The sequence below is a fragment of the Trachypithecus francoisi genome, unplaced genomic scaffold (assembly GCF_009764315.1).
Source record: "Trachypithecus francoisi isolate TF-2019V2 unplaced genomic scaffold, Tfra_2.0 Lachesis_group11, whole genome shotgun sequence".
NCBI classification, from domain to species: Eukaryota; Metazoa; Chordata; class Mammalia; order Primates; family Cercopithecidae; genus Trachypithecus; species Trachypithecus francoisi.
Window position 1 is genome coordinate 125,641,683 of NW_022681456.1, and position 25,739 is coordinate 125,667,421.

Here is a 25,739-nt window from a genome sequence, read left to right on the forward strand (position 1 = left end):
CTCAAGTTATTCCTTTGTCTTTGCAATCATGGCACCATCATTGTGTGTTTTGAATCTACTATTGAAAGGCAGAGATATGTGGTTCTGTTAGTGGAAAAAAGGATCTTGATCCAGAGCCCAGAGGGTTCTGAGATCTTGTGCAGGAAGGAATTCAAGGCAAGTCACAGAGTGCAGTAAGAAGAGAGTTTATCGAAAGCTATTCTGTTACACAGGAGGGTGTCCTCAGGAAGCAAGCAGAGGACTGCCCCGGCTTTGTTTTAAGTTTTTCTCATATAGGGATCTGGTCGATATAAAGGTTAAACTAAGCTGTGTCTACATGTGGGTGAGCAGACTGCATGAGAGAGTTGATAACTCTGTTGATTTAAAGAAAACTTTCCGTGACGTTTTAGTGTGTATTAATACATCAAGGTATAACTATGATTGTCTTCAGAGCATATGTTGATATGGGTATCGGGACATGTGGACTCTCCATTGTTGTCGGAGTGGGTCTTTGTAGGCATCTTTAGACTGTTTCCTCAACTAGAAACACACTGTGACTATAGGCTGTGACCAGCAAGGGATGTGCCTGTCGTGTGTGTGTGTGTGTGTGTGTGTGTGTGTGCGCCTTTCCAGTTTTGAGATGGAGTTGATTGGCCGGGTGCCGTGGCTCATACCTATAATCCCAGCACTTTGGGAGGCCGAGTCGGGAGGATTACTTAAGACCAGGAGTTGAGACCAGCCGGGCAACATGGGGAGACCCTGTCTCTAAATTAAAAAAAAAAAAAAAAAAAAAAAAAAAGATGGAGTTGAGTGTAAAATGGTGTCACTGGCTCTCCCAAGCGCCTGCTTCCATAGCAGCTCCACAGGGACGGAGGCGCTGACCAGCCAGAAGGAGGAAACCCGTGTAGCTGAGTCTGCGGGTGTCCGGGGCTCACTGTATAACTAGAGTTTTCAGCTTTAATTTCTGCACAGGAAATAATGTTATTTAAACGCTAAGTTATAAAAACAAGTTAACTTGAAGTTCACATATTATTTATTTATTTATTTTTGAGACGGAGTCTCACTCTGTCACCCAGGCTGGAGTGCAGTGGCCTCATCTCGCTCACTGCAACCTCTGCCTCCCAGGTTCAAGTGATTCTCCCGCGTCAGCCTCCTGAGTAGCTGGGATTACAGGCGTGCACCATCACGCCTGGCTAATTTTTGTATTTTTAGTAGAGATGGGGGTTTCACCATGTTGGCCAGGCTGGTCTCGAACTCCTGGCTTCAAGTGATCCACCTGCCTCAGTCTCCCAAAGTGCTGGGATTACAGGCGTGAGCCACTGCGCCCACCCGGCCGAAGTTCACATATAATGAAAACTCAGTGGTAATGACAGCATTTATTTAGATTTAGAACTTAGACCAATAAAATACATTTTCAGGGAGGAATGTTTATCACTGACATTGTTTAGGATTGCTGGCCCAGGGGATAACAAAGAGCTTTCGGTGGGTTACTCTTTTACAATTCTCTAGGGACAATGCAGCCTCTATTCCCTGCCTTGGCCGTGGTGGGGAAACGGTTTTCGCTGCCCTGCTATTGCCTACCACTGATAAGAGGTCTACCTTCCTCTTATAAAGTGGCGGAAGGGTGACTCATGTCAAAAGGATGGTGGGACGCCAGCCAGCATGAACCCTTGACCCCTCTCCTACTTCGTTCCTATCCTGTCCTGTCTCCATCCTGCTGTTTGGACAGGAGATGTTGCAGTCCTGGACCTTGAGACTCAGAGACTTGCCCTAGGGCTGGCATACCGGAAGGAGCCCAGGACCCTGGCTCATCAGCACTCCATGGAAAGTGCTCTGTCTTCAGACTGTGAGGGAAAAGTAAGATCTCATCGTTTCCGGGGTCTCACTCTCCCACCCAGGCTGGAGTGCAGTGGTGAGATCTCGGCTCACTGTCACCTCCGCCTCCTGGGTTCAAGCAATTCTCCTGCCTCAGCCTCCCGAGTGGCTGGGATTACAGGTATGCACCACCATGCCCAGCTAATTTTTGTATTTTTAGTAGAGACAGGGTTTCGCCATGTTGGCCAGGCTGGTCTTGAACTCCTGACCTCAAGTGATCCATTGGCCTCGGCCTCCCAAAGTGGTGGGATTACAGGCGTGAGCCACCATGCCTGGCCCTCTTTTCTGAGGTTTCTGACACTTTCAGGAATCAGGGACATTTATGCTGGAGTTCTGACATTTAAGCTGAGGTCTGAAGAATGAATAGGTATTTTCTGAGTAAGAAGAGGGAAGAGAATTTCAAGGAGTTGGGGGCTTGGGTAGGAAAGCTAAGAGCCAAGAGACCACACGGTGAGTTTGAGGAATGAAAAGAAGCTTTGGATGGGGGAGTTCAGAGTGCCAGGGCATCTGGAATAGGAACCCCAGAAGTACTTACCTGCGCAAATTATTGATCTGCGCTCATTGGCATTGCCTAATATTATGTTTGGGAGTTCCAGGGTGCTAGGAGGTTCTTACAGGCCAAACCACGAAATCCAGGGCCTCACCTTCCTAGGGCTGCCCCAGGCAACTTCTGTTTGTAAAGAATCCTGTTTATTATCTACTGACTCATGGTCATCTGTGGTTTCTATGGTTCCCGCCAACAATGAAGCATAAATCCATTCCTAGAGGGTGGGGTCTACAAGGTGGGGCTGTCCTCTCCCTTTTCTGGCTCAGAGCTCCTCACAGCTTCCCAGCCTGCCACGGGGGGGTGGGGGGAGTGTCTTTGTCTGTGGAATCTCAGATGTGGGGCTCCTTGGGAAGCTGGGACAAGGAACCGAGTGGAGTGAAGGGACAGATCTCTGCAGTCAGGGCTGGGGCCACGTCCATTGAGTGAGAGAGAACTGGGCTGCTCTAAGCTGATCAGAAGCCCTGTTCCCTCTGCATAACTAGAGGAGGAGCCCAGGAGATGGAGAGAGAGACTCCAGGAAGAGTTAGAGCAGGATTAGGAGACCTGGCCCCTTTCTTCACCAGGGACAAGCAGAGTTTGTTCCCCAAAGCTGTAGCAGATATATACATGCAAAGTTGGGAGGAGCAGTTGTTAGGCAACTGGCAGAGATGTATATATGATGTATAAAGGAACCAAGAGAAAGAGAAGCCAGAGGGACAGGTGCACTTTGAAAAGATTATTTCATTTCACACATTTGCACAAAGCCAAGGTTACAAAGCATTTGTGCATCTATTTTCTCATGTGTTTGTCATAGAAACCCTGTGAGGAAGCCAGGGCAAGAAATATCAATCCATTTGAAAATGAGTAAACGTTGGCTTATAAAGGTTGCTTAACATAGCCAAGGTCAAAAACAGGACTAGAATTTAGAGCTCCTGATTCATAGTTCAGTGCTTTCTTTAAACTTTTTTTTTTTTTAAATAGAGATGGGTCTGTCTATGTTGTCCAGGCTTATCTTTAACTGTTAGGCTCAAGCAATCCTCCTGCCTTGGCTTTCCAAAGTGTTGGGATTACAGGCTTGAGCCACCACACCTGGCCCAGTGCTCGCTCTTCCTCCTTCCCTCCCTCCCTCCCCCCCACCTTCCTTCCTTCCTTCCTTCCTTCTTTCCTTCTCTCTCTCTCTTTTTTTTTTTTTTTTGAGATGGAGTCTTGCTCTGTCGGCCAGGCTGGAGTGCAGTGGCCGGATCTCAGCTCGCTGCAAGCTCTGCCTCCCGGGTTCACGCCATTCTCCTGCCTCAGCCTCCCGAGTAGCTGGGACTACAGGCGCCTGCCACCTCACCTGGCTAGTTTTTTGTATTTTTTAGTAGAGACGGGGTTTCACAGTGTTAGCCAGGATGGTCTCGATCTCCTGACCTCGTGATCCGCCCATCTCGGCCTCCCAAAGTGCTGGGATTACAGGCTTGAGCCACCGCGCCCGGCCTCTCTCTCTTTTTTGACAGAGTCTTGAGCCACCACACCTGGCCCATTGCTTTCTTTTCTTTTCTTTCTTTTTCTTTTTTTTCAGAGTCTTGCTCTGTCACCCAGGCTGGAGTGCAATGGCAGGATCTCAGCTTACTGCAACCTCCACCTCCTGGGTTCAAGCAATTCACCTGCCTCGGTCTCCCAAGTAGCTGGGATTACAGGTACCTGCCACCACACCCAGCTAATGTTTTTGTATTTTTAATAGAGACGGGGTTTCACCATGTTGGCCAGCCTGGTCTCAAACTCCTAACCTCAGGTGATCCACCCGCCTCGGCCTCCCAAAGTGCTGGGATTACAGGTGTGAGCCACCGCGCCTGGCCGCCCAGTGCTCTTTCTACCAGATAAATGTCTCAAAGTTGGGCCTCCATGGGCCATTTTAATGGGTGTTTAATACACAAAATGCCAAAATTTTGGGTCAACTTAAAAAATGGTCAGCTGGGCACTGCCGGTGGGTCATGTCTGTAGTCCGTGCACTTTGGGAGGCCAAGGTGGGCAGATCACTTGCGGTCAGGAGTTCATGACCAGCCTGGCCAATATGGCAAAACTCCGTCTCTACTAAAAATACAAAAATTAGCTGGGCATAGTGGTGGGCGGCTGTAATCCCAGCCACTTGAGAGGCTGAGGTGGGAGAATCACTTGAACCCAGGAGGCGAAGGTTGCAGTGAGCCAAGATCATGCCACTGCACTCCAGCTTGGGTGATAGAGTGAGACCCTGTCTTGGAAAAAAAAAAAATTGTCCCTGCCGGCGTGGTGGTGCACTACCTGTGGTCCCAGTTGCCTGCAGAGGCTGAGGTGGTCGAAATGCTTGAGCCTGGGAGGTCAAGGCTGCAGTAAGCTATGATGACACCACTGCACTCCAGCCTGGGCATCAGAGCAAGACCTTGTCTCAAAAAAAATGTCTCAAATTTTAAAATAATGTATTAAAACACTAAAAAAGTAACAACAGTGTCTCTGTTTTAAATCAAGGAGAAGAACATTGTCATCACTAGATTATTTAAATTTAGCTTGGTGTCAGACTTTGGGAATGACATCCAGTACTTTGTGGCTGTTAGACAGTCCTAGATAAGCTGATGAAACTTGAACTCAGAACTGTGGCGGACATTGTCAGGGAAGGTGATTTGCCACACCACAGGACCTACGTCTATAAGCACACTACACTCAAAATTTGGAAGATTGTTTTAACCCTGGGTGATGGTGGCAAATAGATTTCTTATCCCACCCTTGGCTTCGTTGGAAAGTATTTCATGTTCTGATGTTGAATTTCAACTGTTTTTTTTATTGTGGTAACATATGCATAACATGAAGTTTACCTTTTAATCTCAGTGGTTTTAAAATATATTCAAGCTGGGCGCGGTGGCTCAAGCCTGTAATCCCAGCACTTTGGGAGGCCGAGGCGGGCGGATCACGAGGTCAGGAGATCGAGACCCTCCTGGCTAACACGGTGAAACCCCGTCTCTACTAAAAATACAAAAACTAGCCGGGCGCAGTGGCAGGCGCCTGTAGTCCCAGCTACTCGGAGGCTGAGGCGGGAGAATGGCGGGAACCCGGGAGGCGGAGCTTGCGGTGAGCCGAGATCGCGCCACTGCACTGCAGCCTGGGCGACACAGCGAGACTCCGTCTCAAAAAAAAAAAAAAAAAAAAAAAAAAATATATATATATATATATATATATATTCAATAATATGTTTTTGATTTCTTTCTAAAAAAAAAAATCCAATGTTGAGAAATAGTAAAGCGTTCATGATGCAACTGTGCCAGAGTTCTAAGTTCAAGAAATCCTGGTATTTTATTTCTAACATGAAGGTTGTAAAATACTGGTCCTGAGTCATAGGTTCTGGTGTGTCACTAAGATATACTACTTGAACAAACCCTTTGCAATGAGATGAATGCTCTTCGTTAGAGCATATAAATATCACAAATGTCATCCTGCCTTTAAAAAAACTTGTGTGATAGGCCGGGCGCGGATCACGAGGTCAGGAGATCGAGACCATCCTGGCTAACACGGTGAAACCCCGTCTCTACTAAAAATACAAAAACTAGCCGGGCGAGATGGCGGGTGCCTGTAGTCCCAGCTACTCGGGAGGCTGAGGCAGGAGAATGGCATAAACCCGGGAGGCGGAGCTTGCAGTGAGCTGAGATCCGGCCACTGCACTCCAGTCCGGGCAACAGAGCAAGACTCCGCCTCAAAAAAAAAAAAAAACTGGTGTGATGGAAAGGAAGAAGTAAAGCTATCTGTGTTTGCAAATGTCATGATATTATATATAGAAAACCCTAAGAAATCTACAAAAATAATTAGAATCTACAAAAAACAGTTAGAGCTATAAACCAGTTCAGCAGAGTTGCAGGATACAAGATCAGTTACATTACTAGTTCTGGGCTTTTCTATATACAAAAATCAGTTGCATTTCTATGCACTAGCGATGAACAACCTGAATATGAAATTAAGAAGACTGTCTACTTAGAATAGTATCAAAATGAATAGAATACTTTGGAATAAATTTAACCAAAGAAATGCAATAATTGCATACTAAAAAATATTGTTGAAAGAAATTAAACAAGGTCTAAATAAAATCAAAGGACAGCCTATGGTTATTGTCTAAAAACTTAATATTGTTAAGATGTTGATACCAAATTTATCTACAGAGTCCATGCAATCCCTATTGAAACTGTCCCCCCAAACCCCAGAAATGGACACGCTGATCCTAAATTCATACAGAATTGCATGGGACCTAAAAGAAACAAAACAATCTTGAAAAGGAACGCAATTAAAGGATTCATACTTCCTACCTTTCTGTTTTTTTTTGTTTTTTTTTTTTTTTTTGAGACGGAGTCTCGCTCTGTCGCCCAGGCTGGAGCGCAGTGGCGCAATCTCGGCTCACTGCAAGCTCCGCCTCCCAGGTTTACACCATTCTCCTGCCTCAGCCTCCTGAGTAGCTGGGACTACAGGCGCCCGCCATCTCGCCCGGCTAGTTTTTTGTATTTTTTTTTTAGTAAAGACGGGGTTTCACCGTGTAGGCCAGGATGGTCTCGATCTCCTGACCTCGTGATCCACCCGTCTCAGCCTCCCAAAGTGCTGGGATTACAGGCTTGAGCCACCGCGCCCGGCCTACTTCCTACCTTTCAAAACTTACTACACAGCTACTGTAATCAAGACGATGTGGTATTGGCATAAGGATAGATAAAGAGATGGCTGGAACTGAATTCAGTCCATACATCGGCCGGGCGTGGTGGCTCCCACCTGTGATCCCAGCACTTTGGGAGGCCGAGGCGAGCGAAGCACGAGGTCAGGAGATCCAGACCATCCTGGCTGACACGGTGAAACCCCGTCTCTACTAAAAATACAAAAAAATTGGCTGGGCGCGGTGGCTCATGCCTGTAATCCCAACACTTTGGGAGGCTAAGGCAGGAAGATCACAAGGTCAGGAGTTCAAAACCAACCTGGCCAACGTAGTGAAACCCCCTCTCTACTAAAGATACAAAAAAATTAGCCAGGCCCACATGGTGGCGCATACCTGTAATCCCAGCTACTCTGGAGGCAGAGGTCGCAGTGAGCCAAGATCTTGCCATTGCACTCCAGCCTGGGCAATAAGAGTGAAACTCCATCTCAAAAAAAAAAAATTTACCGGGCGTGGTGGCGGGCGCCTGTAGTTCCAGCTATGTGGGAGGCTGAGGCAGGAGAATGGCGTGAACCTGGGAGGTGGAGCTTGCAGTGAGCGGAGATCGCCCCACTGTACTGCACTCTAGCCTGGGCAATAGTGCAAGACTACGTCTCAAAAAAAAAAAAAAAAAATTCCTGTCCGCACATCTATGGTCGATTGACTTTTGCCAATGTTGCCACAGCCATTCAGTGGCGGAAAGAATCGCCTTTTCAACAAATGATGCTGTAACAAATCCATGTCCACATGCAAAAGAATGAATGGGCCGGGCGCGGTGGCTCACGCCTGTAATCCCAGCACTTTGGGAGGCCGAGACGGGCGGATCATGAGGTCAGGAGATCAAGACCATCCTGGCTAATACGGTGAAACCCCGTCTCTACTAAAAAATACAAACAACTAGCCGGGCAACGAGGTGGGCGCCTGTAGTCCCAGCTACTCGGGAGGCTGAGGCAGGAGAATGGCGTAAACCCGGGAGGCGGAGCTTGCAGTGAGCTGAGATCTGGCCACTGCACTCCAGCCTGGGTGACAGACCGAGATTCCGTCTCAAAAAAAAAAAAAAAAAAAAGGCTAATGAACACATGACAGGATGGTCAGCATCATTAGTTATTAGAGAAATATAAGTCAAAACCACAATGAGATATCCCTTCACATCCATTAGGATAGCTATATAATAAAATCAAGAAAAGCAACCAGTGTTGGTGTGAATATAGAGAAATCGGAACCCTCAGACACTGGCGGTAGGAATGTAAAATGATTCAGCTGTTTGGAATACAGTTTGGCAGCCCCTCAAAAGGTTAAATATAGAATCACCATATAACTCAGCAACTGCACTTGTTGGTATATATCTGAGAGAAGAGAAAACATGTTCACACAAAGACTCGTACATGCATGTTCACAGCAACACTATTCATAATACCAAAAAGTAGAAACAACTCCAATGTCCATCAAGCAATGTGATAAATGAATGAACTAAACATAGCATGTGTAGTCCCAGCTATTTGAGAGGCTGAGGCGGGAGGATCTCTTGAGCCCAGTAGGTTGAGGCTGCAGTGAGCTAAGCTCACGCCACTGCACTCCAGCCTGAGCAACAGAGTGAGAACCTGCCTCAAAAAAAAAAAAAAAAAAAAAAAAGGCTAATGAACACATGACAGGATGGTCAGCATCATTAGTTATTAGAGAAATATAAGTCAAAACCACAATGAGATATCCCTTCACATCCATTAGGATAGCTATATAATAAAATCAAGAAAAGCAACCAGTGTTGGTGTGAATATAGAGAAATCGGAACCCTCAGACACTGGCGGTAGGAATGTAAAATGATTCAGCTGTTTGGAATACAGTTTGGCAGCCCCTCAAAAGGTTAAATATAGAATCACCATATAACTCAGCAACTGCACTTGTTGGTATATATCTGAGAGAAGAGAAAACATGTTCACACAAAGACTCGTACATGCATGTTCACAGCAGCACTATTCATAATACCAAAAAGTAGAAACAACTCCAATGTCCATCAAGCAATGTGATAAATGAATGAACTAAACATAGCATGTGTAGTCCCAGCTATTTGAGAGGCTGAGGCGGGAGGATCTCTTGAGCCCAGTAGGTTGAGGCTGCAGTGAGCTAAGATCACGCCACTGCACTCCAGCCTGAGCAACAGAGTGAGAACCTGCCTCAAAAAAAAAAAAAAAAAAAAAATTAGCCAAAGTAATTCAAATGTCCATTCAGTGATGTGATTAATGAGTGAACAAAATGTGGCGTAGCCATACAATGGAATGTTATTCAGCCGTAAAGAGGAATGAAGTTCTGTTGGATGCTACAACATGCATGAAGCTTGAAAACATTTTGTTTAGAAGCCAGTCACATACTGTATGATTCCATTTATATAAAAAGCCCAGAATAGGCAAATCCATAGCGACAGAAAACAGATTAGCAGTTGCCAGGGGATGGTATAGGGAGAGAATTTGGACTTTTTTTTTTTTTTTAAATATGGTCTCACTCTTTCGCTCAGGCTGGAGTGCAGTGGCACAATCAGAGCTCACTGCAGCCTCAATCTCCCAGGCTCAAGTGATCCTCCCACCTCAGGTGCACACCACCACACTGGGCTAATTATTTTATTTTTTGTAGAGATGGAGTTTGGGCATGTTGTCCAGGCTGGTCTCAAACCCCTGAGCTCAAGCTATCTGCCTGCCTCGTTCTCCCAAAGTATTGGTATTACAGGTGTGAGCCACTGTGCCTGGTCTTTAAAATGGTGACTTTTTTTTTTTTTTTTTTTTTGAGATGGAGTCTTGCTCAGTTGCCCAGGCTGGAGTGCAGTGGTGCGATCTCGGCTCACTGCAAGCTCCACCTCCCGGGTTCACGCCATTCTCCTGCCTTAGCCTCCCAAGTAGCTGCGAATACAGGCGCCTGTCACCACGTCTGGATAATTTTTTGCATTTTTAGTAGAGACGGGGTTTCACCGTGTTAGCCAGGATGGTCTCGATCTCCTGACCTCGTGATCCGCCTGCCTCGGCCTCCCAAAGTGCTGGGATTACAGGCATGAGCCACCACCCGTCCTAAAATGGTAACTTTTAAGTTATGTGAATTGTATCTTGATAAAAATGTCAAATTAAAACAAAATGCAGTTCACCTTTGCTCTCTAGGGTCCGAGTACCTCATGGTGTGTGTGTGGGGTGGGGCGCTGGAGTGACAGGGAAGCATTCCCTTGTACATGCTGCCTGTTTCCACATGATCACATTGAAAGGAATGTTTTCTTAGTGACTGCAGCCTGAGTCACATGAAGGTCATTTCAGTCTGTACATCAGGAATTTAGCCAGCCATGAAGAGGACTCTCGCTGGGCGTGGTGGCTCACGCCTGTAATCCCAACACTTTGGGAGGCCGAGGTGGGTGGATCATGAGGTCAGGAGTTCAAGACCAGCCTGGCCAACATGGTGAAATCCCATCTCTACTAAAAATCCACACACACACACGCGCGCACACACACACACACACACACACACACAAATAGCCAGGCATGGTGGCGCATGCCTGTAATCCCAGCTACTCTGGAGGCTGAGTCAGGAGAATCAGTTGGAGGTTGCAGTGAGCCGAGATTGTGCCACTGCACTCCAGCCTGGGCAACAGAGTGAGACTCCATCTCAAAAAAAAAAAAAAAAAAAAAAGGACTCTGCTAGCACATACACATCATGGTGATTGCTCTTGTGTGTTGCCATTGTTATGTGACATGCAACAGTGGCATTTGATAAAACTGCTTGTAAGTATTTATTTATTTATTTTGAGATAGAGTCGTGCTCTGTCGCCCAGGCTGGAGTGCAGTGGCGCAATCTCAGCTCACTGCAAGCTCCGCCTCCTGGGTTCACGCCATTCTCCTGCCTCAGCCTCCAGAGTAGCTGGGACTACAAGTGCCCGCCACCATACCCGGCTAATTTTTTTTGTTTTTAGTAGAGATGGGGTTTCATCTTGTTAGCCAGGATGGTCTTGATCTCCTGACCTCGTGATCCACCTGCCTCAGCCTCCCAAAGTGCTGGGATTACAGGCGTGAGCCACCGTGCCCAGCCACTTCTCTCTAAGTATTAATGTCATTAACCTCCCAGCTGGTTTGTCTGGCTTCTTTGTCGTCCAGTGACTTGCAGCTGTAGGAGTGAGGGCAGTTTTGAATGATATGCTATATTCTTGCACAAAATTAAATTTTTATTCTGGAAAATGTTGCTTTGTGCTTATTCTGGGAAAAAAAAAAAAAAAGATCAGTAGACTCTGATTGTGACTGATACAAAAGATCTGATGACTTCGAGCTAAGACCTGACATTTTATAGCAGATAATTCACTGGGGACAAGAAGTGAATAGCCAGTAAAACCCAGTTTCTAGATAATCTCTGAGGTTTCTCTTCTCTGCAGTTTCTCTTTGCTGCTTGGGCTAAATAATCATTTCCATTTTTCCTTCTTCCTAGCACATACAGCTATTTTATATTCCCACTGAAATCCTGGTCACTGTTTATGTGGATGACATTATTCTGAGCTGTCAAATGTATTTTCATTTTCATTGCTACTCTGATGAGTCAGTGAGGCACTTTTGAGCCATTTAATAACTTTTGTAATTTGGAGATATTGCACAACTATATGGATGCATAAAGCACATTTTAAAATATAAACAAAAACTTGCACAGGATGGAAAATCAGATTAGCCCAGGTGGCCGGGTGCAGTGGCTCATGCCTGTAATCCCAGCACTTTGGGAAGCTGAGGTAGGAGGATTGCTTGAGTCCGGGAGGTGGAGAACAGCCTGGGAAACATAGTAAGACCTTGTCCCCACAAACAATAAAATTAGCCAGGCATGATGGTGCATGCCTGTGGTCCCAACTATTTGGGAGGCTGAGGTGGGAGGATCTCTTAAGCCCCAGAGGTTGAGGCTGCAGTGAGCTGAGATTGAGCCACTGCACTCCAGCCTGGACAACAGGGTGAGACCCTGTTTCAAAAAAGAAACAATCCGACAAAAGGATTAGTCAAGGTAATTCAAGCAGTCCTGGAAAACCCTTGTGCGAATTTTAAGATTGTAGTAAGTGGTAAAAACATAATCATTATTAGAACATAATATTTCTGTGACAGCCATAATCACTGTCACTTTTCAGATCTGTGAAAAGTAGGGGAACAAAATTGTTGATCACTTTGTCCTCTGAAACTGTTTACCTGAGGACCTGTTGAGTAAACTGTCCTTGGGCCTCACTCTGAGAAACATTTCACTGCCTTAAGAGATATCAAATTCCTAAGAGATGGGCTGTGGGGAAGACGACTGAAGGACAGATGGGTGGACAGAGGCCATCTGGAGGCTTGAGGGGAGACAGAGTGGACTCGGGCATTTTCCGAGTCCTACATTTCTTCCTCTGGCCTGGGAGTACGCTGCAATAATTATGATCTACCGCCAGAGGGCACTGTGGCACTAGGGACGCCAGCCTTGGACCCCCTCTGGGTCTGGCCTTCCTGTGCTTCTCCATGTGTTCTTGACGGCTACGCACCTTTCAGCTCTTTAGCCACATGAATTTTGTTTCTTTCCTTACATTCAGGGTTCTTAACCTGGCAACCATGGTAGGACTTTTTACGGTCAGTGAACCTCAGAATTTATATATATGTCTGATTAAGCGTGTATACCTCTATCTAGAGGTAGGGTTTTTTTTTTTTTTTTTTTTTTTTCCGGAGTCTCCCTCTGTCGCCCAGGCTGGAGTGTGCAGTGGCGTGATCTCGGCTCACTGCAAGCTCCGCCTCCCGGGTTCCCGCCATTCTCCTGCCTCAGCCTCCCAAGTAGCTACGACTACAGGCGCCCGTCACCACGCCCAGATAATTTTTTTGTATTTTTTTAGTAGAGATGGGGTTTCACCGTGTTAGCCAGGATGGTCTCGATCTCCTGACCTCGTGATCTGCCCGTCTTGGCCTCCCAGAGTGCTGGGATTACAGGCATGAGCCACCGCGCCCGGCTTAGAGGTAATTCTATAGTTGTAATCAAGTTCTCAAAGGTGTATTTGACCGTCTCCTCCCACCAAAAGTCAAGAATTATTGCCTACGTAGAAGTATCCCCTTGAAGGCGTAGAATACAGTGATGTTAGGGACCAGTTGGTTGACCAGGGGCAAACACTTTATATAGGTTATGTAATACAATCCTCAAACTACCTTGCAAGATGTCCCCATTTTATCAATGAAGAGCCTGAAGTTCACAGAGGTTAAGACTGCCCAGGTCACATAGCCAGGAAGTGGTGAGGCTGGGGTTCAGTTCCTGGAGTGGCCAGCTCTGCGCTGTTGCCACACTGAGAGAGGGTCTCACCCATTCATCAGCGAAGATGTGGAAGGCACCAAGGACATGCCCAGAGCTGTGCTGGGTGCTGGGGATAGAGTGGCCACCAAACAGCATTGGTCCCCGCCTTCAAGAAGCTTCATGCCTGAAGGAGGTGGTGACGGAGGTTGTGGGGGTGGGAGATAGACGCTAAACACATCAGCATGTAGCTACACACTGGGAACCGTGCTCCAAAAGAAATGAACAGGGCGCAACAGAGACCATGGGGAAACCTGCAGGTACACTGGCTAGCGGAGGCTTGTCCGAGGAAACAGCATATTAGCTCAAGGTGAGTCTGGGATAGAGCCCACAGGGAGGGAGAGCCCGGCCTGGCTGGGCAGGGGGTGCAGTGAGCAGGGCTTTTCTAGGCCAGGCCAGTAATTCAGATTTTATTCTGAGTGAAACGGGACACCATCGTGGAGTTTAAAGCAAGGGAGAGGCTGGGCCAGTGGCTCATGCCTGTAATCCCAGCACCTTGGGAGGCCAAGGTAGGTGGATCGCCTGAGGTCAGGAGTTCAAGACCAGCCTGACTGACATGGTGAAAGCTAAGATGGGGGAATCACTTGAACCCGGGAGGCAGAGTGAGCCGAAATCGCGCCATTGCACTGCAGCCTGGGCAACAGAGCAAGACTTCCTCTCAAAAAACCAAGAAGTAAAAGCAAGACAGAAAGAAACTTGAGCTAATTTATGGGTTTTTCTTTTTAATCATGGCAAAAAAAAAACAAACCAAAAAACATAAAATGTACCATCTTAACCTTTTTTTTTTTTGAGACGGAGTTTCAATCTTGTTGCCCAGGTTGGAGTGGAGTGCCACGATCTCACTGCAACCTCCGCCTCCCGGGTTCGAGTGATTCTCCTGCCTCAGCCTCCTGAGTAGCTGGAATTACAGGCATGCACCACCACACCCGGCTAATTTTGTATTTTTTAAAATTTTAGTAGAGATGGGGTTTTTCCATGTTGGTCAGGCTGGTCTCAAACTCCTGACTTCAGGTGATCCATTCTCCTCAGCCTCCCAAAGTGCTAGGATTACAGGCATGAGCCACCACGCCCGGCCCCATCTTAACTATTTTTTCTTTCTTATTTTTTTTTTTTAGATGGAGTCTCGCACTTTCGCCCAGGCTGGAGTGCAGTGGCGTGATCTTGGCTCACTGCAAGCTCTGCCTCCCGGGTTCATGCCATTCTCCTGCCTCAGCCTCCCAAGTAGCTGTGACTACAGGCGTCTGCCACCACGCCTGGCTAATTTTTTTGTATTTTTAGTAGAGATGGGGTTTCAGGATGGTCTCCATTTCCTGACCTCGTGATCTGCCCACCTCGGCCTCCCAAAGTGCTGGGATTACAGGCGTGAGCCACTGTGCCCAGCCATCTTAACCATTTTTAAGGGTACATTTCAGTTGTACTAAATGCATTCACACTGCAGTGCAACCTGTTTCCAGAACTCTTTGCACCTTGCCAAGCTGAAACTCTGAACCCATTAAACAATAACCCCCCTATTCTCCTCTCCCCCGGGCAACTGCCATTCTACTTCTTTCTCTGTGATCTTGACGACGCTAAGTGGAATCATACAGTACTTGTCCTTTTGTGACTGACTTATTTCACTTCGCATAATTTCCTCACTGTTCATTCATGATAGCGTGTGTCAGAATTTCCTTCCTTTTTCAGGCTGAATTAAATATTCCACTGTATATAGCATTTTGCTTATCCACTCATCTGCTGATGGACACTGGGAAGGTTCCTTTTCTTGTTTTGTTTTGTTTTTGTGGCAGAGTCTCACTCTGTTGCCCAGGCTGGAGTGCCATGGCACAAACATAGCTCACTGCATCCTCAACCTCCTGGGCTCAAGTGATCCTCCTGCATCAGCCTCCCAGGTAGCTGGGACTACAGGCAAACACCACCACACCAAGCTAATTTTTATTTATTTTTTAAATTTTATTTATTTATTTTTTTGAGACGGAGTCTCGCTCTGTTGCCCAGGCTGGAGTGCAGTGGCCGGATCTCAGCTCACTGCAAGCTCCGCCTCCCGGGTTTACGCCATTCTCCTGCCTCAATCTCCAGAGTAGCTGGGACTACAGGCGTCCGCCACCTCACCTGGCTAGTTTTTTGTGTTTTTTTTAGTAGAGACGGAATTTCACCGTGTTAGCCAGGATGGTCTCGATCGCTTGACCTCGTGATCCGCCCGTCTCGGCCTCCCAAAGTGCTGGGATTACAGGCTTGAGCCACCGCACCCGGCTGCTAATTTTTAAAATTAGAAAAAATTTTTTTGTATTCACAGAGCCTTGCCATGTTGCCCAGGCTGGTCTTGAACTCCTGGGCTCAAGTGATCCTCCTGACTTGGCCTCCCAAAGTGCTGAGATTATGGGTGTGGGCCACTGTGCTCCGGTAGGTTCCATCTTTTGGCTGTTGTGAATAATGCTTCTATAAACATGGGTGTACAGGTATCTCTTTGATATCCTGCTTTCAAGTTTTTTTTTTCTTTTTAATTGATGTTTTGGAAATGATCAAATACATGAACTTGGTACAAATTCCAGAACCACTCTGGCTGGGATAGAGGAGAGATTGGGTGCAGTGATAAGCGTAAGGGTGTTTTATGGTCAGGTCAGAGTTGGGCTGGCCTGTCATGTGGCATGGGCCTGCTGATGGGACAGGCAGACAGCGAGGCTCTGTTTTAAGGTCCTGGCGGCTTTCACGTGGTGAGGTCAAGTAGGCAGTCAGGTCTGAGTCTTCAGCCGAGTGGCAGTCTGCGCCACAGAGAGACTTTGGGAGTCCACGTGCTGGGGATGGCATCTAAGGCAAGCGATGGTCTAGGCCTAGGCAGAGTGCAAATGGAGAGGAAGGGGGCTGAGACCAGCCCCTGATGCTTAGAGTTGGTGGAAGAGGCACAGAGTGGGAGGAAAAGCAGGAGGCTCAGCACCAGGAGCTGACTGAGCAGGGAGTGGCTCACGATGGAGGCGTCTGACAGGCAATGGGGAGAGGATGAGGCACCCACTGTGCTGGGCGCTGTGGAGGCTGTTGGTGACTTAGACAAGAGCAGTTTCAGGCGGGAGGGAGCGGCAGAGGCCAGACAAGAGAATGGAGGTGAGGGAGATGCAGCCTCGTGAGCAGGCAGCTCCAGAGAGGCTGGGCTCTGAAAGACAGCAGAGAAATGGGGCAGTCTTGAGCGAGGGGTGGTGGAAAGGAGGGAGTTTTGGGTGATCGTTTTGGCTCTTTCAGATGCCCGTGTTACCACATGCATGGGGTTTTTTTGTTTGTTTGTTTTGTTTTGAGACAGTCTCACTCCTTCACCCAGGCTGGAGTGCAGTGGCACGATCTCAGCTCACCACAACCTCCATCTCCTGGGTTCAAGTGATTCTCCTGCCTCAGCCTCCTGAGTAGCTGGGATTACAGGTGAGCGCCACCACGCCTGGCTAATTTTTGTATTTTTAGTGGAGATGGGATTTCCCTATGTTGGCCAGTCTGGTCTTGAACTTCTAACCTCAGGTAATCCGCCCAGCTTGGCCTCCCAAAGTGCTGGGATGACAGGTGTGAGCCATTGCGCCTGGCCCCCAGATTCATGTTTTGATGCTGAAGGGAAGATCTGGCAGGGAGAGGGTGAAGATGCAGTTGGCAGAGTGGGGACACATGAGAGGACAGAGCCCAGGGCGCCTGTGGATGGCTGGTTTTTGGGGTCCCCTCTTCTGTGCTATCAGGAGAAAAATAGGAGGCAGGTTCTCATGTAAGTGGTGAATTTGGCCTTAGGAATTTAAGAAAGTTCTTATCTGATGACTCCACATTCCCCACGAAGGGAGAAGTGTGTCAGGTGAAATCGGGGGCATGGTTGGGGGAAGAGTTCTACGCGGCTGGAGACTGTGCATAGTGGCCACAGCGGAGAGTGGGCAAGAACCAACTTCACAAACATCTTAGGTCTGTTGGTGCCATTGGGAGCCCACTGGAGGGTGGCGAGCAAGAAGTGCCAGTGCCCTCATCTGCTCAGGTGGTTGTGTTTCCCCCACCAATGCTGGGCGCTGTTGGCGTGGCCTGGAGCGCGGTTCATCCAGGGCGAGGCTTTGTCAGGAGAGTGTGACGGAGGGAGAGAGAGGGAAGGGAATGGGGGACTTTTGCAAAGGAGTGGCTCTCATGAGGAACCCTTGTCTCTCTGCTGGTTGAAGTGAGAAGAGAAGCCAGAGGAGAGATGGCCTTGGGGGACAGGAGGTACCAGGAGAGGGCCCTGAGACTCATTTTTTAAAAGCAGAAGTGGCGCAAGGGCAGTGGCTCATGCCTATAATCCTAGCGCTTTGGGAGCCGAGACTGAAGGATGGGCTGAGGCCAGAAGTTCCAGAGCAGCCTGGACAACACCGCAAGACCCGGTCTCTACAAAAAATGAAACAATTAGTCGGGTGTGGTGGCGCGCCCCTGTGGTCCCAGCTACCCAGGAGGCAGAGGTGGGAGGATCGCTCGAGCCTGGGACCCGGAGGTTGCAGTGAGCCGACATCGCGCCACTGCACTCCAGCCTGGGTGACAGAGCGAGACCCCATTATCTACAAGAAAATGCAAAAATACTCCAATGTACCCCATATGTCCTTTCTGGATTCCCGGGTTGCCGCCGATTGGCACTTTGTCGCCGCCGATTGGCACTTTGTCGCCGGAGCTTAAAAACAGCTCGGCGCTCTGAGGAGGGCGCGGGCGGGGCGGGGCACGGCACGGCACCCCCGCTGCACTTCCGCGCGTGGCCGCGAGGGGGCGCGGCAGAACGGGGCCGCCGGGGGGCCGCGGGTGACTCGGGGCGGCGCGAGATGAGTCAGCCCTCCGTGGGCTTGCCGCGCCCCCTCCGCCCCTCGCTTCCCTGCCCGGCCGCGCCCTGACCGCCGGCTGGCCCTGAACCTCCGGGATCCCAGGCTCTGCGCTGCCCTGCACCCTCCCGGGACTCTCCCGCCACCAGGAGACTGCGCCTCCCGGGATCACAGGGCAGGGCTCCCGGGCCAGGGCGGGGCCGTTCCCGCGGGCCCTCCCGCGCCTTTCCTGGGGCCGGGCGTGGCTTCCCTCCCAGAGCGGGTTTTGGGGCCGGCCCCGGCTCAGTCCGGATTCGAGGGACAGCTCTGCCAAGGACCGGCCGTGGGCGGCCGCCGCGGGGGGAAATGTGCCCCCTAGCTAAACACGTGGGGAGAAAGCCCAGTCTTCCTTCGGTGTGCCCCGGTGTTTTGGCCTGTTCTCAGAACAAATCAGGGAAAAATAGGAACTCCTGGGTGGGTCCCCGCTTGGCAGGTTGAAGAAGGTGTCCTGACAGGATCTGGCTCAGAATCCGAGTGTGTTAAAGCTGCGGAAAACTTGCCAAACCTGAGCCACCAGTTTCACCTTGGAGATCCCGCCCACGGACGCGGGGACTCTCCAGAAGTCCCAGAATTCACAAGTCAGCCCTGCTGGACTTCTCACTCACAAGGTGCATGCAAAGTGCCTAAAATAGTGACTGGCGTATAGTCAGCACTCCGCTAAGATTGCGTTTTACAGATACAGGTGACCCTGAGCAACAGGGCGTTCAACTGCGAGAGTATGCTTATTCGAGAATTTTCTACTGTCCCTGGGACAGCAAGACCAACCCTCCTCTCCCTCCTCCTCAGCTTTTATGCCTGATCTATTTCCATTTATGAATAGTAAATACACTTTCTTACTATTTTCCTAATAATATTTTCTTTTCTCTACCTTCCTTTATTATAAGAATACAATATATAATACATATAGCATCAAATACGTGTTTACCCACTGTTTATGTTATCTGTAAGGCTTCCAGTCAACAGTAGGCTATTGGTAGTTTTGGGGGAGCCAAAAGTTACACTCAGGTGTGGGAGCCTGTAGTCCCAGCTACTCAGAAGGCTGAGGTTGGAGGGTTGCTTGAGTACCCCAGTTCAAGACCAGACTGGGCAAAAGCGAGAACGCTGTCATTGAAAAAACAAATTATTTTTTATTTTTATTTATTTATTTTTTTTGAGACGGAGTCTCGCTCTGTCACCCGGGCTGGAGTGCAGTGGCCGGATCTCAGCTCACTGCAAGCTCCGCCTCCTGGGTTCACGCCATTCTCCTGCCTCAGCCTCCCGAGTAGCTGGGACTACAGGCGGCCGCCACCTCGCCCGGCTAGTTTTTTTGTATTTTTTAGTAGAGACGGGGTTTCACCGTGTTAGCCAGGATGGTCTTGATCTCCTGACTTCGTGATCCGCCCGTCTCGGCCTCCCAAAGTGCTGGGATTACAGGCTTGAGCCACCGCGCCCGGCCAACAAATTATTTTTGACTGCTTGAGGATTGGTGCTGTATTATTTTGTATTATTATATTGTATTTTGTATTATTATCAACTGTATTATTTTGTGCGTATAATTTGAAGTATATACTTATATAGAGAGATGCATATTTATATAAACATGTATGGATATTTATATATATGTGCCTAGGAGCTAATCTTTATGTGTGCCAGCTATTGTTCCAATGGCTCCTCAGGCATTAATGATCTCATTTGATTTTCACAACCACACAAGGACATAAGTGCTATTATTTATCTCCATATGGTAGCTGAGCAAACAGAAGCTCAGAGAAGCAAGGTAACTTTTGCAAGAGCAAACAGCTAGGAAATATAGTGCGGGAATTCCCCTGGCTCCCTAACTTTAGAGGCCGTGTTCAGACATTGGTGGGGTCTGGTAGTATACTTACTGTCAAGGGTTCAGCCCTTCACAGAGTTGGAAGAGCAAAGTGTTAAACTCAGCCCTGGGAGGAGGAGCCACTTTCCTTATGGAAATCTGCTGCCCTTGCTTGCTCTGCTCCTGCCGCCAGAGGACCAAGCTCTCTAGTTGTTCCCAGTTGCCTCTTTCCTCCTTGCTAGCTCTCCCTATGGCCCCAGGACCTGATCTCTGGCTTCCACCAGTCCCCTTGCTGGTTTGTTTGTTTGTGTGTTTTTCCGAGATGGAGTCTGGCTCCGTTGCCTAGACTGGAGTGCAGTGGTGAGATCTCGGCTCACTGCAACCTCCATCTCCTGGATTCAAGCAATTCTCCTGCCTCAGCCTCTCCAGTAGCTGGAATTACAGACGCACGCCACCATGCCCAGCTAATTTTTTATGTTTGTAGTAGAGACAGGGGTTCACCATGTTGGCCAGGCTGGTCTTGAACTCCTGACTTTGTGATCCGCCCACCTTGGCCTTTCAAAGTGCTGGGATTACAGGCGTGAGCCACCGCACCCGGCCCCCTGCTGGTTTTGTAGATGACACTTGCTGATTTGGGGTGAGTTACCTTTTAGCAAGGTTTCCCATATACCTGTGAGCAGAGCAGGGCTGACTTGGGGTTCATTAGAATCTCTCGAGACACATTCAACACACAGATGCCCCCAGCCTTTTGAAAGCAGTGGTTCTCAACCTCGATTGTACATTGATACAGTAGACTTAAAGAGAAGGCTCGTGCTTGAGCCCTCTCGAGAAATTCCGATTGAGTAGATCTGTGCTTCTGCCTGGGCATCTGGATGTTAACAAGCTAGGCTGAGGTAGCCCTCGGTATCTGTACTTCGAAGAAACAGTTCCTGTGGTTTTCTGTGCAGCTATGTTTGCAGACTCTCTTCTCCTTGGTAAAGAGTTCCCAGGATTTTCCCACTAGGGCTGTTTTGGAATAGAGGTTAGAGGTGAGTGCTGCTTTTGGACTCCTGTGCCTTCTCAGCCTCTTCTGGCCCCTGCCTCAGTTTACTGGATTTCCCTCGTTACCAGGCACCCGTATTCTCCCCCTCCCAGTGGAGTTCATTCCCTCAGAGGTTCTGGGCAGAGTAGACCCTCCTCTGAGCTTTTCACCTGGGGTTGGAACCTGGAACCCTGAGGGCTCAGAGCGCCATGCTGGCAGCTTACATCTGTCTGCTTCCCTGTGTGGGCTGGAGGGAGGGATTGCATCTGCCCGGGAGGATCCTTCTCTTTTAGTATTGCTTTCCACCCTGGAGTAACGTTGGGTCAGGTATCTCCCAGCTTCATAGCATTGATTATTATTATTATTTTTTTTTGAGATGGAGTCTTGCCACGTCGACCGGGCTGGAGTGCGGTGGTGCGACCTCAGCTCACTGCAACCTCCGCCTCCCGGGTTCAAGTGATTCTCGTGCCTCAGCCTCCCGAGTAGCTGGGATTACAGGCGTGTGTCTCCATGCCTGGCTAATTTTTTGCATTTTTGGTAGAAATGGGGTTTTACCATGTTGGCCACACTGGTCTCGAACTCCTGGCCTCAAGTGATCCACCTGCCTCGGCCTCCCAAAGTGCTGGGAGTGCAGGCGTGAGCCACCACACCTGGCTTGGTAGCCTTTTTTGTTCTTCTTTGGATACTAGGCATTTCTCCTGGGTTCCAGGTGTTAAGCTAGGAGTCTAGGGACCTGGGTTCTAGACTAACTGTGGCCTGGGACATGCTATTTAACCTCTTTGACCCCCAATTTCCTCACCTGTTAAATGAGTACCTCACAAAATTGCTATGGGATTCAAATAAGATAGTCTGCAAAGACGTGCTTTGGTGCCTGTGGATGACACCGGTGTGACCCTGACAGAGCTTTCTCTTGCCTGTTTGGCAGAGTGAGGGGTAATTGCCCTTTTTAGGAAACCCCCAAGATCTCAGCGGCTGATATTAAAATCTCTGACAATGGGAGGTCCTAGAATCTTGCCTCTGCTCCTCATTGAATCTGAGTGCACGTAGTTGGGTGTGAGGCAATTCTGGGCTGTTTGTAGGGCAGTAAGGCAATCTACATCGGAAGATAAGTGTGTCATGCTGGGTGAAAACTGCGTGCTGTAAGCAGTGAATGTGTTGGAATTTCACCGAGGTGGTGCAGCCTGTGTGACCAGCGATCAAAGACGTTATGCAGAGGAAGAATCTGAACCAAATGAGCTCAGGAGGCAGGCTGGAATTGGGAAGGCAGAGAGGAGGACTAGAGCAAAGTGACCCTGAGAGGGGCTGCAGAGCAGAGACTGAGGGGAGGCCTGTGGGAGAGGAGAGTGGCTTGGCAGGCTGCCTCCGCCCTGCTTCCTGGAGTAACCCGGCCCAGCAGGACTGACCAGCACAAAAGCCTGTGTCACAGTGAAGTCCCCTAAGTAAGGCTATGGCCCCCTCCCTTCCCACGTTTGTCTTTCTAAGCAAAAAGAAACATCCTTCTTCTAGGAGTCTGTCCTGGAGGGAGACATGGTGCCCTGTCTGTCTAGAATCTGCAGCTCCCTGGTAACCCTTTTTGGTGCATTTATAAGGAGGAATGAATAAAATCCCCTCCCATCCTGGGCCTTGCTCCTTGTCCCACTGGCAGGGGCAGGACAGAGTTTGGTATGTCCTGGTGTCGCCACACCAATGAAAGCTGCTTGCTGACCACAGGCTGAACGTGCTAGGTGGCAGGTCACCGCTCCTGGACAGCGGCCCTCCGCCGTAATCCTCTCTCCTTCACTCTGGGTTCTCTGGCACCCCCTGTGCCATCTCCCTCTGTAACTTCTTCCCCTCTGCTTTCCTCTCCCCACGACATGGTAATGCCAGCCCGAGCGTCTCACCCTACTGTGAGCCAGCAGTATCCATTGTTCTCATGCTTGGGAACGGAGCAACAGGGGAAGTCACGCTGTGTGGGGCCAAGGAGGAAGGAAAGAGGGATGGGACTGGAATGGGTAGGTGATGGAAAAAGTGACTTCCAGCCATTCCCTGGCCTGACCTGGATGGCAGCGTAGAGTGGTTGCCATGGTGATAGCCAAACACCCACACCCCTCCCCCACAGCCCCAAACTGCGCACTGGTGGTTGTGCCTTTTCCCAGCTCAAACCCCTCAGGCTTCTGCCTGCTGTGGAGTTCAGTTTCCTCAGGTGGAGCGGCCCTTGCCTCAGTTTCCCAGCCTGACCAAAGGAAACAGATGGGCCTCTGGGAAAAAGAGTGTGTGCTGGCCCTTCCCTGTGTGCCCCGCGGACACGCACTCCACCCCGCTCCGCATGCCCCGGGTCCCGCCAGGATGACTTCTACAATGCTTCTGCCAGGCTCCCTTTCGGTCAGCCAGAGGGAGGGACCAGCAGGAATTGGAGGGTGAGAGGGGAGTAGATGGGGTACCCACTCCCTGCTGGGCTGCTGGTGGGCAGTGGCTACCTCCCTCTCCTGAAGGCCACAGCCCCTGTCAGCAGCTCCCACTGAAGCTCTAGGTCTCCTGGTTCGGGTTCCCTGCTCCTTCCCCTGCTCCCCAGCCCTGGAGGGAAGGGGCCTCGGCTCTTGCTGGCCGCAGTGGGCCTCACTGTCCCTTGTCCCTTGTGGGTGTCCCTCAACCCCGCCTACCTCTCTATGATAGGCTGTTCTGTAGAATTCTCCTTGGTCACCCCTTTTGGATACATTCTGTTTGCTGCTGAGACCCTGACTGCTACAGAGAATGTCTCAACAATGAAGGGGGAGGCTGGGCGCTGTGGCTCATGCCTGTAATTCCAGCACTTGGGGTGGGCAAGGTGGGCAGATTGCCTGAGCCCAGGAGTTTGAGACCACATGGCGAGACCCTGTCTCTACAAAAACTACGCCCCCGCGCGCACACACACACACACACACACACACACACACACACACAATATTTAGCCGGGCGTGATGGTGCATGCCTGTAGTCCCAGCTACTCAGAAGGCTGAGGTGGAAAATCACCTGAGCCCTGGAAACCAAGCCAAGCCGAGCAGTGCTGAGCTGAGCAGTGAGCTGAGATCGTGTCACTGCACTCCAGCTTGGGCAATGGAGTCTGTCTCAAAAAAAAAAAAAAAAGGAAGGCAGCTGTCTCAGGACACCTTTTTTTGTGGTCAGGGCTCTGGCAGGCTGAGTGTGTGGGTGGGGTGGCCTCCCAGGTGTAATCTGAGATGCACCCAGAAGGCTGCCCTGCCTGGAAATAGCCAGGCTGAAACCTGAAGTTAGAGGGCCATTTTTATGGTCTAAAAACTTTCCGTAAAGATACCACATTCCCCAGGAAGGTGGGCATCGTAGCCAATCATTCATTTCTCTACCTGCCTTAGTTTCATCAGATAGGAAGCTTGACTGCAAACTTCAGAAATGCAAAGACTGTATCTGTCTTCACTGTGTAGATATGGGGCCTGGTACCGAGTAGGTTGAAATAAATATCTGTTGAATAAACTTATTTACCACTCAGCAGTGAGTGGTGAGTGCCTACTACGTTCCACTGTGTTCCAGCTGGAGTCATTGGGAAGCAGGATTTTCACTCTGCTGGGGTTGCTCAGGACTATGAAGTTAGGTGGGGAGCTGTTGCTGCATGTCTCAACACTGCACTTTTCCAGGTGCGCAGGGCCAAACCCCTTGCAGCTATCTTTGACTCTGTGTCTCGCACCAACTCTCAATCCATTAGGAAATCCCGCAAGGCAGATCTGAACCCAGCCACTCCTCACCCTGTCCACGGCTGCCAGCTGGTTCCGCCACCTGGAATCCTGCTCGACCTCCTTGCTAGTTTCCTAACTCCCACCTTCCCCACCTCCCACAGTCTATGCTCAACACGAGTCAGAATGGCCTTTATTTATTTATTTAAGACTGAGTCTCACTCTGTCACCAGGCTGGAGTGCAGTGGCATGATCCCGGATCACTGCAACCTTCCCCTCCCGGGTTCAAGCGATTCTCCTGCCTCAGCCTCCCAAGTAGCTGGGACTACAGGCACGTGCCACCACATCCAGCTATTTTTTTTTTTTTATATGTTTAGTAGAGACAGGGTTTCACTGTGTTAGCCAGGATGGTCTCGATATCCTGACCTCATGATCTGCCCGCCTCTACCTCCCAAAGTGCTGGGATTACAGGCATGAGCCACTGCCCCTGGCCTCAGAATGACCTTTAAAGATAAGTTGGGCCAGGTACTGTGGCTCACGCCTGTAATCCCGGCACTTTGGGAGGGCTAGGCGGGCGGATCACGGAGTCGGGAGATCGAGACCATCCTGGCCAAAATGGTGAAACTCGTCTCTTCTAAAAACACAAAAATTAGCTGGGCGTGGTGGTGCATGCCTGTAATCCCAGCTACTCAGGAGGCTGAAGCAGGAGAATCACTTGAACCCAGGAGTTGGAGGTTACAGTGAGCCACTGCACTCCAGCCTGGCAACAGAGTGAGACTCCATCTCAAAAAAAAAAAAAAGACATAAGTTGGATAATGCTATATTTTTACTCAAAGACCAATAATAGGTTCCCGGGACACTTAGAGTAAAACTAAAGTTCTTGCACTGGCGTCTGAGATAGGCAGCTTCTGGCTCAGGTGATCCCAGCCTCCTGGTGGTCATGCCCTTGTGTAATCCCCTCCCCTGAGTGTGGGCTGAACTTGGTGACTTACTTCTAACCTATAGAATACTGCAAAATCGGGGGCAGGTGCTCACACTTGTAAATCTCAACATTTTGGGAGGCTGAGATGGGGGGATTGCTTGAGCCCAGGAGCT

At 49.4% G+C, this 25,739-nt stretch overlaps 1 long non-coding RNA gene across 1 annotated transcript in view; it reads left to right on the plus strand.

Moving 5' to 3' along the window:
• LOC117090651 overlaps positions 1-25,739 on the plus strand; it is a 76,982-nt gene that overhangs the window by 15,816 nt on the left and 35,427 nt on the right. The gene's annotated exons all lie outside the window — the stretch shown is intronic.